General features: G+C 36.4%; 1 pseudogene; it reads left to right on the plus strand.

Annotated features, from left to right (window-relative positions):
• The first annotated feature begins 452 nt into the window (after positions 1-452).
• Positions 453-13,500, plus strand: part of LOC100467145 — a 103,316-nt pseudogene continuing 90,268 nt past the window's right edge.

Below are 13,500 nucleotides of genomic sequence, written 5' to 3' on the forward strand. Positions count from 1 at the left end.
TTCTTACTATCTTGTTATTCTTTCACCCAGAGAATGAAAATGTTACCTTCATGTAGGTATTTTAAGGGGAAAAGGAGCATGCAAAAATACCTTCTTTTTCCTAAGAAAGTCTTGTATACACAATGGTGAACCTTCGTATCGTCTCATTATCCATTGGGTTCATCTCAGTCATGCGGAACACTTAGTTACAGGAAAAACTGGGATATACGATCTAGCTCGGAGCTACTGTACTAGTCAGCATCTAAAATGCCTCCCAATGATCTGTGCTTTCTGGTATTTACATCCTACATAATCCACTCCCCTGTGTTTCAGCTGGACCTAGTGACTTGCTCCTAACAAATGGAATATGGCAAAGTGATCTTTTCATAGATTAGTTTATGATACATTCTCTTTTGTCTCGCTTACTCTCCTCTTACCCTTCCCCATTCCTCTCTTTCTTGAAGCAAGCTACAATGTTCTGCGATGCCCTGCAGAGAGTTTTTCTTGGTGAGTAAATGAAGCTGTTCTCTGGCCAACATTTCAGGAGGAACTCAATCCTGTAAATAGCCACAAGAATGAGCTTCAAAGCAAACTCTCCCTCTGTCTAGCATAGGAAGACTGATGTAACTAGCCAATGCCTGGATTGGAGCTTTGTGAGAAATTCAGAGCCACAAATTCAGATAAGCCACACCCACATCACTGACCCACAGAAAGTGTGGGGAAATAATATTTGTTGCTTCAAATTTCTTAATTTTGGGGTAATCTGTTATTCATCAAGAAAAGTATGAAAGTGATACCTGGTGAACATTAAACAGTATCTGCCACTGGCATAGTGAATTTAGAACACAGGCTAAAGCATTTTAAAGAATTTCTTAATAGTGCTACTATTCAGGATGAGATGATGTGTCTATATAAATTGTATTTGATTTTATTTATGTTCCATTATGATGAAGAAAGCATGTAAGTTTTACGACTGAGAAATTTAACAATAATTCTTCTTTGTAAACATCTATTTCTTATTGTTTCTTTCACTTAATAATGCATTAGGTTTTTCCTTCTATGCTATTATGTGATGAAAACATGTTGCTTTATTTTACTAAGAGATCACTTATGTATTTACCTCTAAATTGCATTAATTAGATCTGTTATTCTTTAACTTCATATGAGTGAAATCATGCTGAATGGGTCTTTGTAGTCCACTGGTCCGCAAATATTGCATTTGAAGGTCGTTCATGTCTTGCTGCAATTAATCTATTTGTCATCATAGAATTTTATTGTATTATTCTACAAATGGTATAGCCATTCTATTATCAGTGTGAATTGAGGTTGTTCCTATTTTAGGATGCAATGGGTAATTCTTGTTTGAATATTCTTGTACATATATAATGCATATATGTACAATTTATTTAGTGTACAAAACTAGGAATGGAATATTAGGTATGTGCATAAAATACTGGATAATGCTAAATTATTTTCCGGTGTGGTAAGGTCAATGTGAGTTTTTACCAGTCATCTCTGAGTTTTGTTGTTCCACATTTTCTAAACATTTATATTCCAGTGATCTCCTGACATATATAGTAGCTAACACAAAATAGTAGCTATACATAGATTCCAGAACATAGTAGCTAAAACAAAAATGTGTTTTGTTATATAAAATAGTTCTTGGGTGGACAGGTCTCAGCTAGGTATTTCTAATGTGGGCTATCCCAACCAGAGGCAGTCAGACCGTGACTGAGGAGTCATTTTGAGGGTGTGTGTGTTATTCCATTTGGGGGGATATAACAAAATACCCTAGACAGGGTAATTTATAAACAATAGAATTTTATTTCTCACAGTTTTGGAGGCCAGGCAGTCCATGATCAAGGTGCTGCCAGATTCAATGTCTAGTAAGGACCCACTTCCTGCTTAGATAGCTGTCTTTTCACAATGTCTTCACCTGCCAGAAGGTGTGAAGGATGTCTCTGGGGTCTTTTTTTGGAATAGTACTGATCTCATTCATAAGGCCTTTAGCTTTTACACAAAATATGTTTTGACTATGAAGCATTTGAGAGTAAATTATCACACGAGGTACCACCATTCCTCAGTATTTAAGAATAAAGGGCTTTCCTCTGGATAACCTAAATATTTTTGATCACATAGTAACATTGATATGTCATTGACATCTATTATTCAGAGCTCATTCAAGTTTTTGTGTGTCTATATATGTATATCTATGTTTTATCAACAACTGGCCACATTCTGCCAAAATAAATCAGATTTTGAGATTGCACTGATTTCATATATCAATTTTGGGAAAACTGTCAATTTACCACGGCTTTCCTCCAATCCACACACCTAAGAGTTTGTCCTCCAATCCACTGATGACAATGAAAATGCTTTTAATTTTTTACCAAAATATCCTTGCTTTTGCATTTATATCTAAATGCCTCTGGTATGGGCTTGCAATGTCTTTCCATTTCTTTGTGTCATCTTCAGTTTCTTTCATCAGTGTTTTATAGTTTCAGAGTATAGCTCTTTGAACTCTTTGCTTCAGTTTATTATCATTTTTGGTGCAATTGTGAATGGGATTGGTTTCTTAATTTCACCTGCTGCTGCTTCATTATTAATGTATAAGAATTCAATAGATGTTTGTACATTAATTTTGTATCCTGCAACTTTACTGAACTCATTTATCAGTTCTAGTAGTTTTTCTGGTGAAGTCTTTAGAGTTTTCTATATATAGTATCATGTCATTTGCAAATAGTAAGAATTTTACTTCTGCCTCACCAATCGGACGCCTTTTATTTCTTTATGTTGTCTAAGAGCTGTGGCAAGGACTTCCAGTACTATGTTGAATTAAAGTGATTAAGAGTGGAAGTTCTTGTTGCTGAATTTATTCTGGGTGTGGCCGTGAGGGTGTTTCCGGATAAAATTAACATTTGAATTGCTAGACTGAGTAAAGCAGATTGTCCTCTCTAATGTGGGCGGGCCCATCTAAAGGGTTGAGGATCTGAATAGAGCAAAGAAATCTGACCATCCTGTAAGGAACAGTTCCTCTTGCCAGAAGCCTTTGAGCTAGAACATCATTTTTTATTTTGGTTTTGGTTTTGGTTTTCCTGTCTTCTGCAGAAGAGAAAAACTAGCCCTTCCTGGGTTTAGTGCCTAATGGTCTTCAGACTGAGACTGTATCAGCTCTCCCGGTTCTTCTGCTTTTAGACTCAGTCTGTTACAATACCAGCAACTCTCCTTTGTCTCCAGCTTGAGAACGGCATGTCTTGGGGACTTGTCAGTCTCCATGATTGCATAAGCCAGTTCTTATAATAAATCTCTTTATGTGTTGGTTTTATTTCTTTGGAGAACCCTAATACATTATTACATAAATGTTCTCAAGATAAACAATAACTAGTCCTAGATTTAGAGCATTTGACAGCAGCATTTGTCATATATAGTTCCTTCTAAATTCACTTAGTAGTTGGGCTGACCATCTGTGTTTGTGTACTGACTTTCTCCAAAGGAAAATAATCTTCTCATATGTTTTATGACAAGATCATAGTTTTGCAACTTGGAGTGAGATATCAGTGCTTCAACTGAAGTCAGGCTCTTACTCTTCCACAGAAATAGAGAGATAAGGGTGCTTTTTAACTTGATAATTACATATCAAAGAGATGATTCCTAGGCTCCCGGGAAAGCCATCCATGGGTCTTAAAGCTGAGGTGAGGCTCATTTAGCTTTTGAAATGATTTACATATATTTCACAGAAACTGGGAAAGAATTTACAATTAATTACTTATTTTCTAAAATAATACTCTGGGCACCGGGGTGGCAGCTGGTAAGCATCCGACTCTTAGTTGTGGCTTAGGTTGTGATCTCAGGGTCGTGAGATCGAGCCCCATGTCTGGCTCCACGTGAGCATGGCTTCTGCTTGAGATTCTCTCCCTTCTCCTTCTGCCCCTCTCCTCGTGCTCTCTCTCTAAAATAAATAAATAAATCTTTAAAAAATAAAATAAATACTCCAAGAAAAGGGAGGGGAAGAAGTCTTTTCCTTTATTTTCAAGGAGAATTAAGCCTCCTTTTTTTTTTTTTAAAGATTGTATTAGGATTGCTGCAGGCAGAGGGAGAAGCAGGCTCCCCGCTGAGCAAGGAGCCTGATGTGGGACTCTATCCCGGACCCTGGGATCGTGACCTGAGCTGAAGGCAGACAGACGCTTAACCAACTGAGCCCCCAAGCATCCCAAGCCTCTTATTTTTTATTTATATTTGTCCTTACAATCTCCCCTCTGTGTTATAGTAATTTTTCAATTTTCTAATTGTTTTTACTTTTCTTTGGGCAAGTTGCAGATGTCTAAATATCCAGCATATTCAGAGTAAAATAAAAGCAAATCAGTTAACAGAATAATGACAGAATACCTGAATTACTGATTTTTTTTTTTTAAGCCAGCATATCATCTGCCTTTGGAGAATAGTGTTTGAATATGCCATACCACTGATAAATGGTTAAGTCAGATTCTTGATTCAAAATGCACAAAAATGTTTCTTGGTGATCCATTTATCTTACAAATTGTTGTGATGCTTTTATTGCTTTCAAGTCCAAATGATTAACAATCTATTATTTAGTAGTTTCTTATGAAGGCTTTCCCAATCCAAGCCTAAGGAATAGCTTAAGTCTGCAGCCTGATAATCCAAACTTTTAATCAAGAGTTTTCCTTGCAAAGCCCAATAAATATCTCTTGGGTTTCAGTCAATCCCATGCCATCACCCTTATATGACTTTTATTTTAAGCTCTTTATGACTTTTTTAAGTCCCTTTAGTAATTGTTTTATTTTTCCAAATGATTTTTTCCAGATATAAAATGCAAAGATATCCACGGCCATCATCTGCCATCACAGTCTTATAATAAAGTACCCATTGAAAAGTACAAAGTGAACTTCCAGTGTTTAAAGTATATGGTTCTAATGGTTTTAAGTCCTTACGGACTTAATTTTTTTTTGCATTGGGTCTAAATCAGTAATTATACTATGATAACTGTTAACAAAATCTCCATGAAGAACAGCCATTCACCTTTGTTTATTTATTTTTATTGCACCCAAAGTTAATTGAGTGATATTAGAGCTCTCTTTTACAGACTCCATCTGCAATTGCTTGATTTCTGTTTTGTCTATTATTTAGATGGTTTTCTTTTCTTTAATTTTTTTTAATTTTTTTAAATTAACATATAATGTATTATTTGCTTCAGGGTACACATCTGTGATTTATCTCTATACTATCCTTCCAATCAAACCAATTACCAAAACAATTTTTGTTGAGTTTAGGGCCTGAGTACCCAGGTGCATATTCACTACTGTTACTTGTGTTATTATCAACAATTACTGATAAAAATGGTCTGACTTCTACATTGTCAGTAACCAGGCTGTTGGACTTCTAAATCAAGGTTCCATTTAACAGGGAGTACAATTTAGAAAGAATTAGAAATAAGATTGTGGGACCATTACTGGAAGTATGGAAAGAAAATAATAATGAAACAAATGATATGTTCATTTTCTAATAAGATGTGATTCTGGGTGGCGCAGTCGTTAAGCATCTGCCTTTGGCTGGGGGCGTGATCCCGGCATTCTGGGATCGAGCCCCACATCAAGCTCTTCCGCTGGGAGCCTGCTTCTTCCTCTCCCACTCCCCCTGCTTGTGTTCCCTCTCTTGGTGGCTGTCTCTATCTCTGTCAAATAAATAAATAAATAAATAAATAAAATCTTTTTAAAAAAAAAAGATGTGATTCTTCAATAAACTAATTGAAATAAACCTAATGTGAATAGGACACCAAGGCAGTCTATGCCATTAGTAATCTGCTAGAATTCCTCCTTCTAGTTTGGTAGTTAGTAGTTCTTTACTAACTAGTAGTTAGTTCACTACTAGTATTGTTCCTGATCTATTATAGCTGCTAACTCAAGAAACAAATGAGTGGGCTCTGGCACAGTGCCTTGGCCAACTGCTCTGTCCCAGGGAAACTTGAGGAGTCTGGACGAATCAAAAGCATAGCTCCTGGCTGGGTTTGCCAACACTGTTGCCAAACAAACTCAGATAAACTCATCGCAAGAGAAGCCAGTAACTCAAGAGATAAGTTGAAAAGGAGAAATTTATTTTGGGTGCCAGCAGCCAGGGGAGTTGGCAAGCTCCAGTCTTAACAACTAATCTCTCTGCTGGCAAGATGGACAGCTAGAGTTTGAAGAGAGAGGTTCAAAAGGGTAAGTGTGAGATAGCAGACAAAGAGCACCTGATCATGGGTGGGAGTCGGTTTGTGTTCAGCGGTGACCTTGGGCAGGGAATGGGACATGTGTGGGGTGTGGTCTTCTAGGTATTCCTGTTGCTATCAGGGCTTTTTTTTGGTCTGCCTGTTGGAAAGTTCTGGTCATTGCAAAACATCTTCCTCAATGCCTCAAGAAAGTGCAGTAAGAGGGGGGCCTGGGTGGCACAGTGGTTAAGCATCTGCCTTCAGCTCAGGGCGTGATCCCGGCATTATGGGATCGAGCCCCACATCAGGCTTCTCCGCTATGAGCCTGCTTCTTCCTCTCCCACTCCCCCTGCTTGTGTTCCCTCTCTCGCTGGTTGTCTCTATCTCTGTCGAATAAATAAATAAAATCATAAAAAAAAAAAAAAGAAAGTGCAATAAGAAATAAGAGCAATGGGTTTTAGTTAGAGCATAGAGCATGAGTTAAGCAGGTCTTGTCTATTACTGGTTTTAACTGTTGGGTTCAACAGTTGAGCAAGAGGGCCCACTGACAGTGTCAGTTAGTCTAGAAATCTCAAGTTCTTTGTAGGAAGCACAAACCAGTCCTCTTGAGGTGCTGGCTTCACACGGTAAATGTGAATCCAGTTTTGATTTATTTTTATATTTATTTATTTTTTTACTTTGCTAGCCAAATGCATAATCAGCTGCACTTGAGAGGGTTTCTACAATGAGAAAAGCTCTTTGAAGTATTGAATACGATTATAAGAGGATTCACTTAAGTTAGATATAAGACATGGGCTCAGACCCAAATGTATAGGTCTGCCAAACATAAATTTAAAGGGAGAAATCCAGTGCTTACTTCCAGGTGCCCTCTAATTTTTAACAAGGCCAATGGTAAAGCTCTAGGACATCTTAACATAGTAGGCTACAGAATTCTAGCTGTGTATTTAGAATTTGATTCACTTGCTCTCCTTCCCAGTGTACTGAAGCTTCTAGGAATCTGCATACATTTGCATAATCCTTGACTAGAGTAGAAATAAAGTGACTTCCACGGTCCTACTCAATGTGCTCTGGTATCCCAAAAGTGGGAATTATGTGTATTAATGTTACAGGATTTCTTTTCTTTTGGTGCCCATGGTTCGTGGTCACACAGCTTTGAAGAATGAAGAAGTAGACCAGACAGAGTGGTAGGCGGCCAATCAAGGTTTATTGAGCCATAGCAAAGTGATAGCACAAAGCTCCCAAAAAGGGAGGGGACCCAAGAGGGTTGCCCCCAGAGTTTCTAAGTCTAGGGGTTTTTATGGGCTTGCTGGTGGGCTGCTGTAATCTGATTACCCCTCCACGCACATGTCACCCAATCAGGTGTTTCTCATCTATTTATCACGTGGAAAAGGGTGGAGGGCTCCTTCCAGGGTGATATAAAATCCTTTTAGGGGTGGTTTCCTCTTAGGGTGGGTGGGGAGCTCCTTGTCCCTGCCTGCCTTTCTTCCAACTATCCTTCATCATTAAGAAAGAATTTACTGCTAGCTGCATATGAGCTTTTGACAAGATGAAAGACTTCAGACCATCACACATCATGTACACCACATCTAGACAAAAATCTCACTTTTACCTTTACCTTTTACAATTAGTTCTATGAAATCCAACTTCTTCTACCAGGTTCCTAATAACTTTGCTCAGGGAGACTTCGTATGCTACCTTGGGAGTGGCCCGCAAGGGATTGTGTTAACAAACAGCACATACCTCTAATACACTTTGAATGATTTCATCTTTTCTGTAGGCAAAATAAGAAGTTGGTGTCTTTAAAATCTCTCTTTTAGGGGCACCTGGGTGACTCAGATGGTTAAGGGTCTGACTCTTGGTCTCAGCTCCAGTCGGGATCTGAGGGTCATGAGATTGAGCCCGCCTCAGGCTCTATGCTGGTGGGGTGGAGCCTGCTTGAGATTCTCTTTCCGTCTCCCTCTGCCCTTCCCACCCCCCCAGAACACGCTCCCATGCACTCTCTCTCTCAAAAAATAAAATAAAATAAACTCTCTTTTATACAATGGTTTTGTTGATTACACAACACCAACCAAGCAAATAGGTGGTAGAGGAAGTGTTTTGTTGGGTATTTCCCATAGTCCAGTCAAATTGCTATTAGCCTGTTTTTTTATAATCCATATGCCCATTTTCTTTTGTGAAGCATAGTTTTAAAGATGAATAAAAGTTTCTTTTTATTGTATTAAAAGTGAAGCCTCTATATTTGTAGTCTGTCATGTTTCACCACAGCTTTTGCAGCTCTGTCAGCAAAATTATTGCCTTTAGAAACTCATGCTTCCACCCTGTGTGAGCCCTACAATGAATTGCTGGTATCCGAGCAGGCAGCTGTAAAGACTGACAAATCCGCTATCAATGCTTCGTGAGATTTTTTGTTGTTGTTCTCATTCAAATAAAAATTTCTCTATTTAAAAAAAATTGCTCTGTTGCATAAAAGACACCAATCATATACTTACTATTGCTGTTATTACTAAAGAGAGAGAGAAAGAAGAGGGAGAAAGGGAAAGAGAAAAGTCCAAATTTCTAACCCCTAAGAAATCCAATTATAACATTATGCTTATGGGAAAAAAAAGATATTTTCACTTATATTTGTTTCTTGATGTTTCTTTTTGATTGAACTTAAAAAAATTTGAAATTCCCTCTTGAATCTCAGTGTAAGTTCTATTTCTTACTAATACTTTATGTTATTCTGATTTATATCTGGGTTTATCTGGGTAGTTGCATAATAATTCTCAGATAATACTACATGATTGAATTACATACTCACTTAGGCCAATTTATTGAAAAATATGAAATATTTAATATTCTATTTAAATTTGGTCACCCAAAGGTATGAAGTGACCACTAAATGCAGGTTACCTTAATAGACAAAGGAAACATGGAAAAATGAAATGATACTAAAACAAAACAAAATGAAACAACCTAGATTCTGCCATTCAATTGGTAATTTATCACCTGACTGGTTCTGCACAAGTTATAGAATCTTTTCAACTTAATTCTCATCTTCAAAACAGAGAAAATGGTATCTGTTTATATTCTCTGAGTTGTAGTAAGATAGTAAAGAAGATAGAAGAGAAAGCCTAGAGCCTGGGAATCTGTCTTGCACAACAAAGTACATGCAGCTACGTGGTATTCGAGTGAAATTCTAAATAGAGGCTTTATCCTACAATTAGGCTTTTATAACGTGTCTGTGATAAACGAGGGTACAAAATACTAACAGTTCTCCCAAGTACTTTTCTTGTTTTCTCTTTTACTGTTAACATTTTAATCAATTCTTATTAATCTCATTTTCATTTCATGCAGGAGATATGACAGAAATCTCAGTGTTCTTTGAACTTCTACACTTTGAGTTTCCTAAATCTGTGGGGTTTATCCTAATTAGGCCAAATATATTTATTTTGGGATCTTAATTAACCTCTAATATGGCATCTATTTTTCAGTAGCAATTTTGTCATTTTCTTTAATTAATCCTTCCCAAATCACTGTTCCTTGGCATTTTCTATAAACTGCCACCAGCAAGGACAGTAAAACGGTATCCTATACAGATTCCATTAAAATAGGCCAGTATTCTTTACCTATTCAATTTTTGGCATAATTTCATATATAACCATGCAATTATTAAAGATAGATAATTAAAGGACATTTTTATATATATGATTACATCACTCAAATGATTTAAATTATAGACAACAGTAGCAAATTTTCAAATATATATACTTATAATACCCAGTTTGTAATTATAGAAATGGATATTAGACAGGCTCTATACCTTGTATCATTAAATATTATAAATTGAGAGGGTCATATATACTGAGAGAATTCAATATTGGCTGAAATAACATATACTAGGTCTAAATGTTCTTGATCTAAGCCACAGAAACACTTTACGGTTACTGTCCTCTGAGTGAGATTTTCTGCTGTAGTGAATTAACGTCATCTATGGATAATATGAAAAAATGCCAAAAACAAAGAAATCTATTTATTTCTACTGTTCACTTGTGCTTTGCATTTAAGGATGTCATGCAGAAAATGTGCATAGTATTTCCAGTTTAGCCTAAGAAAATGGGGATACACACATACCTACTATATGGATACATGCATGTGTAGTTATGCATATATTTGTAGTTTTTACATGGTTATCTCTGCAGGAAAGCAGAGAATGGAAAGGGCATGGATAGAAATTAGTCTTCTTTAAATATGCCTTGCTTTGACTTTTTATTAATAGAAATAATATATGCCAGTTTAAAATAAAATTAAATTTAAGAAACATCCTTAAAAATATAAAGTAAATAACACAAATTTAAATGTTTACCTAACCCAAGTGACTTTAATGCACAGTACTTGACTGTCCATCTTTAGTAAGATATACTATATAGACAAAAGCACAATTATAACCATTTACATATATGTGTGTAAATTATTTAGCAGTCAAACTGTTAATGGTAATTTTGGCAGTACTGATACTGTTTCACTTGTATTAACTGTGGATGCATGGTGGTGAAGAATACAATGCTAATTCATTCAGCGCTTTGATCCACCACTTTGGCTTGTACCAAGATGCAAAAATCTTACTTAACATAGTTTTCACATCATTTGTATAAATGACAACCCAAGATAAAGGGTGAATAATGTTCTAGTGTTATATAGATATATTTTTGACCTTGCCATATAGGACTGTAAAAGGTATGATATTTTACTCATACTTGAGAACTAAAACATTAGTCTAACAAACTAAAAACTCAAGATGTTTGCAGAAAACAGAAGAAACCTGGATCAGATTAAAAAAAAAAAAGTTTATTATTACTCGTGGCCATAGCAGTAGCTGGAATATTATCACTGTAACTCTGGTTCCCTGAGATCCAATCCCATACAGTGGTGTAAAGAAGCTTAAATGAACTACCGCAAATCAAATAACTTTATTTCTCTCCCCGAGGAATTGTAAAATAGCCTAGTCAGTAACAAAGCTGATCAGCAGTACTCACATATACAAAATCAGGTCGTTGCAGAGGATGTGTTAGACAACACCCAGCTAGCCCCACACAGTAGGTTGTATTAAAGGAGAAGGATCCTGAGTTCAAGGAATCAGCAACTTTCATAATGGAAAGTAAACATGTCTGACTTGTTCCAGAGAAAACATGATCTTCATTATACCGCAAAGTGAGCAAACCCATCTCCCACAGAGACAGGTTCTATCTCAGCAGAACCTAATTCAAAACCCAGGGGAAGAGGTTGAGGTGATGCAGTCTATGGCCTCATGGTTTAGGTTACAAGCAGAGCAGTGAGGAGCAGAGAATAGATGGAGACTGGTAGAGAGGTATCAGCATATTTAAGTTTTTCCCTTCATTAGTTTTCCTTCACAGTGATTGAAATCTCATGTGTTTAATTTTCTCTGTGAGCTCTGTATCCCCAGGCAAAATTTATCAGCGGGTGATAACCCTGGGACAGGGATAATGACAAGGCACTAGATCATGCTTCTGCAGATGTTTTTAGGGAAGTACAAGCAACAGAATTCATGGAGGAGATCTGCTCGTGTTACACTTTCTGTATTTACCCTGATGATGCTCTTTTAAAGAACTGTCTAAGTTTTTATCACCTAATCCTCAGGGGGTGGATACTGAGAGGCTGTCCATGATCACTGTTAATTGTAAATGCCCTACCCACTCCCTACCAAAATTAATTTGGCTATACTCTCATGTAAACCAATCTTCCCAAAGCTGCATTGGACTTGCTGTTTTCATGATTAGAAGTACAATGCAGTAAGCCGTGGTGTAAATCACAATTCTCAGTAATAAAAAGTGGTGGACTTAAAAATCTTTCCTACTGCTTTTACAGTCCCACCTGTAGAGCTCTCCTGCTCTTCCCCCACTACAGTGATTTTCTGCAATCCTTTCTTGCTCAGAGAAGATGTGACATATACTCTATGGTTAGGTGTCAGCAATTTCCCTTTTACAGAGCCTATGCAAAAAACAAGCTGGAAGAGAAATCAAAACCAAAGATTGGATAGTGTGCCTTCTCTCACAGGCTTATTCTACCGTGCTTGGGTTCAAGAATCCAGATCACCCTTCGTTACATTTTTCACAAAATATATTATCTGTATTCCATCTTGCAGAGGACAAAGGGAAGTCGCTGCTTTCAACAGCCCACTGGTTTTTAGCTGTGTGCATCATTTTCAGTTAAAATTCTGAGAATCTCAAGGACAATATCAAGTAATTATTTCTCATAAAGTCTGTATAAAAATTTCAACTCTCCCTGTTCAATTCCCTCTATCCACAATGTTTGTTAAAGCTTTCTTCTGATGATGTTTGCCCCTCATTGTCTTTTGTATTTATTTTAACTATTTCACTTCATCTCACTCAGGGTTGAGAAAGAAGAGAAATGAACGTGGACAACCACCATGCCTAAATAGAAATACCCCCTTCCAAGCCTTAGTCCTTTGTCACCAGATTGGAGACTTTGAGATTCTAATGCATAGCCAGTAACAATGAACATCTTTCCACAGATAAAACATGTGATGCTTAAAGTCCTTTCTCTTAATATAGTTAAAGAGCTCATATTTTGTATTCTATAATATTATCCTTTTAACCTTAAAGTAATAAGACTAATTCTTCTATTCACAGCTGTAAGTATCCTTAATTTACTCATTTAAAGAATACCATGACCTAGAAAATTTCTTTATGATGCACTCTTTAGAGCAAAGAAAATTAGAATAATATTTCAACTTAAATATTTTGGATTCTAATTATATAAGTGTGTTCTAATCATATCACATGAATATATATACATATACAATGAAAGTATACACACCCACAAATGTAAGAAAGTTTTACTCTCATAGCACACTTAGCAAATATTTTCTATTAGATTTTTTTTCCCTATTACTCCACTGTCATGGAAAGAATAGAGCAAAAGAGGCTCTTAGAAAATAAGAAAGCTCTTCAATGTCAAACCAAAGGTCAAGAGAATTTTTCATAAGAACATCAGATAAAATTTCCAAATTCTGTACTCAGTAATTTAGGGTTTCTTTGAAAAGACTTGACTTTTGAAGTGCAGTTTTAATCATAATTTTAGAAATAAGAGTACTATGTCATAAAAGATCTTCAGTACAGATAATAGGAAGCTCTTCCGTTTCATTCTTCTTTAAAATGTCAATGTGAATTTAATATATTTTATATATTATCAGGATCAGAATAGTATCTCAATATAACTCGCAGTTCTGAGGATTCCTTCAATAATTCTGCAATACATTATCTCAGAAGTACCTTGTCTTCAAGAGCTGTTCTTTAATT

This window comes from Ailuropoda melanoleuca, chromosome 7 (genome assembly GCF_002007445.2).
Source record: "Ailuropoda melanoleuca isolate Jingjing chromosome 7, ASM200744v2, whole genome shotgun sequence".
Lineage (NCBI taxonomy): Eukaryota > Metazoa > Chordata > Mammalia > Carnivora > Ursidae > Ailuropoda > Ailuropoda melanoleuca.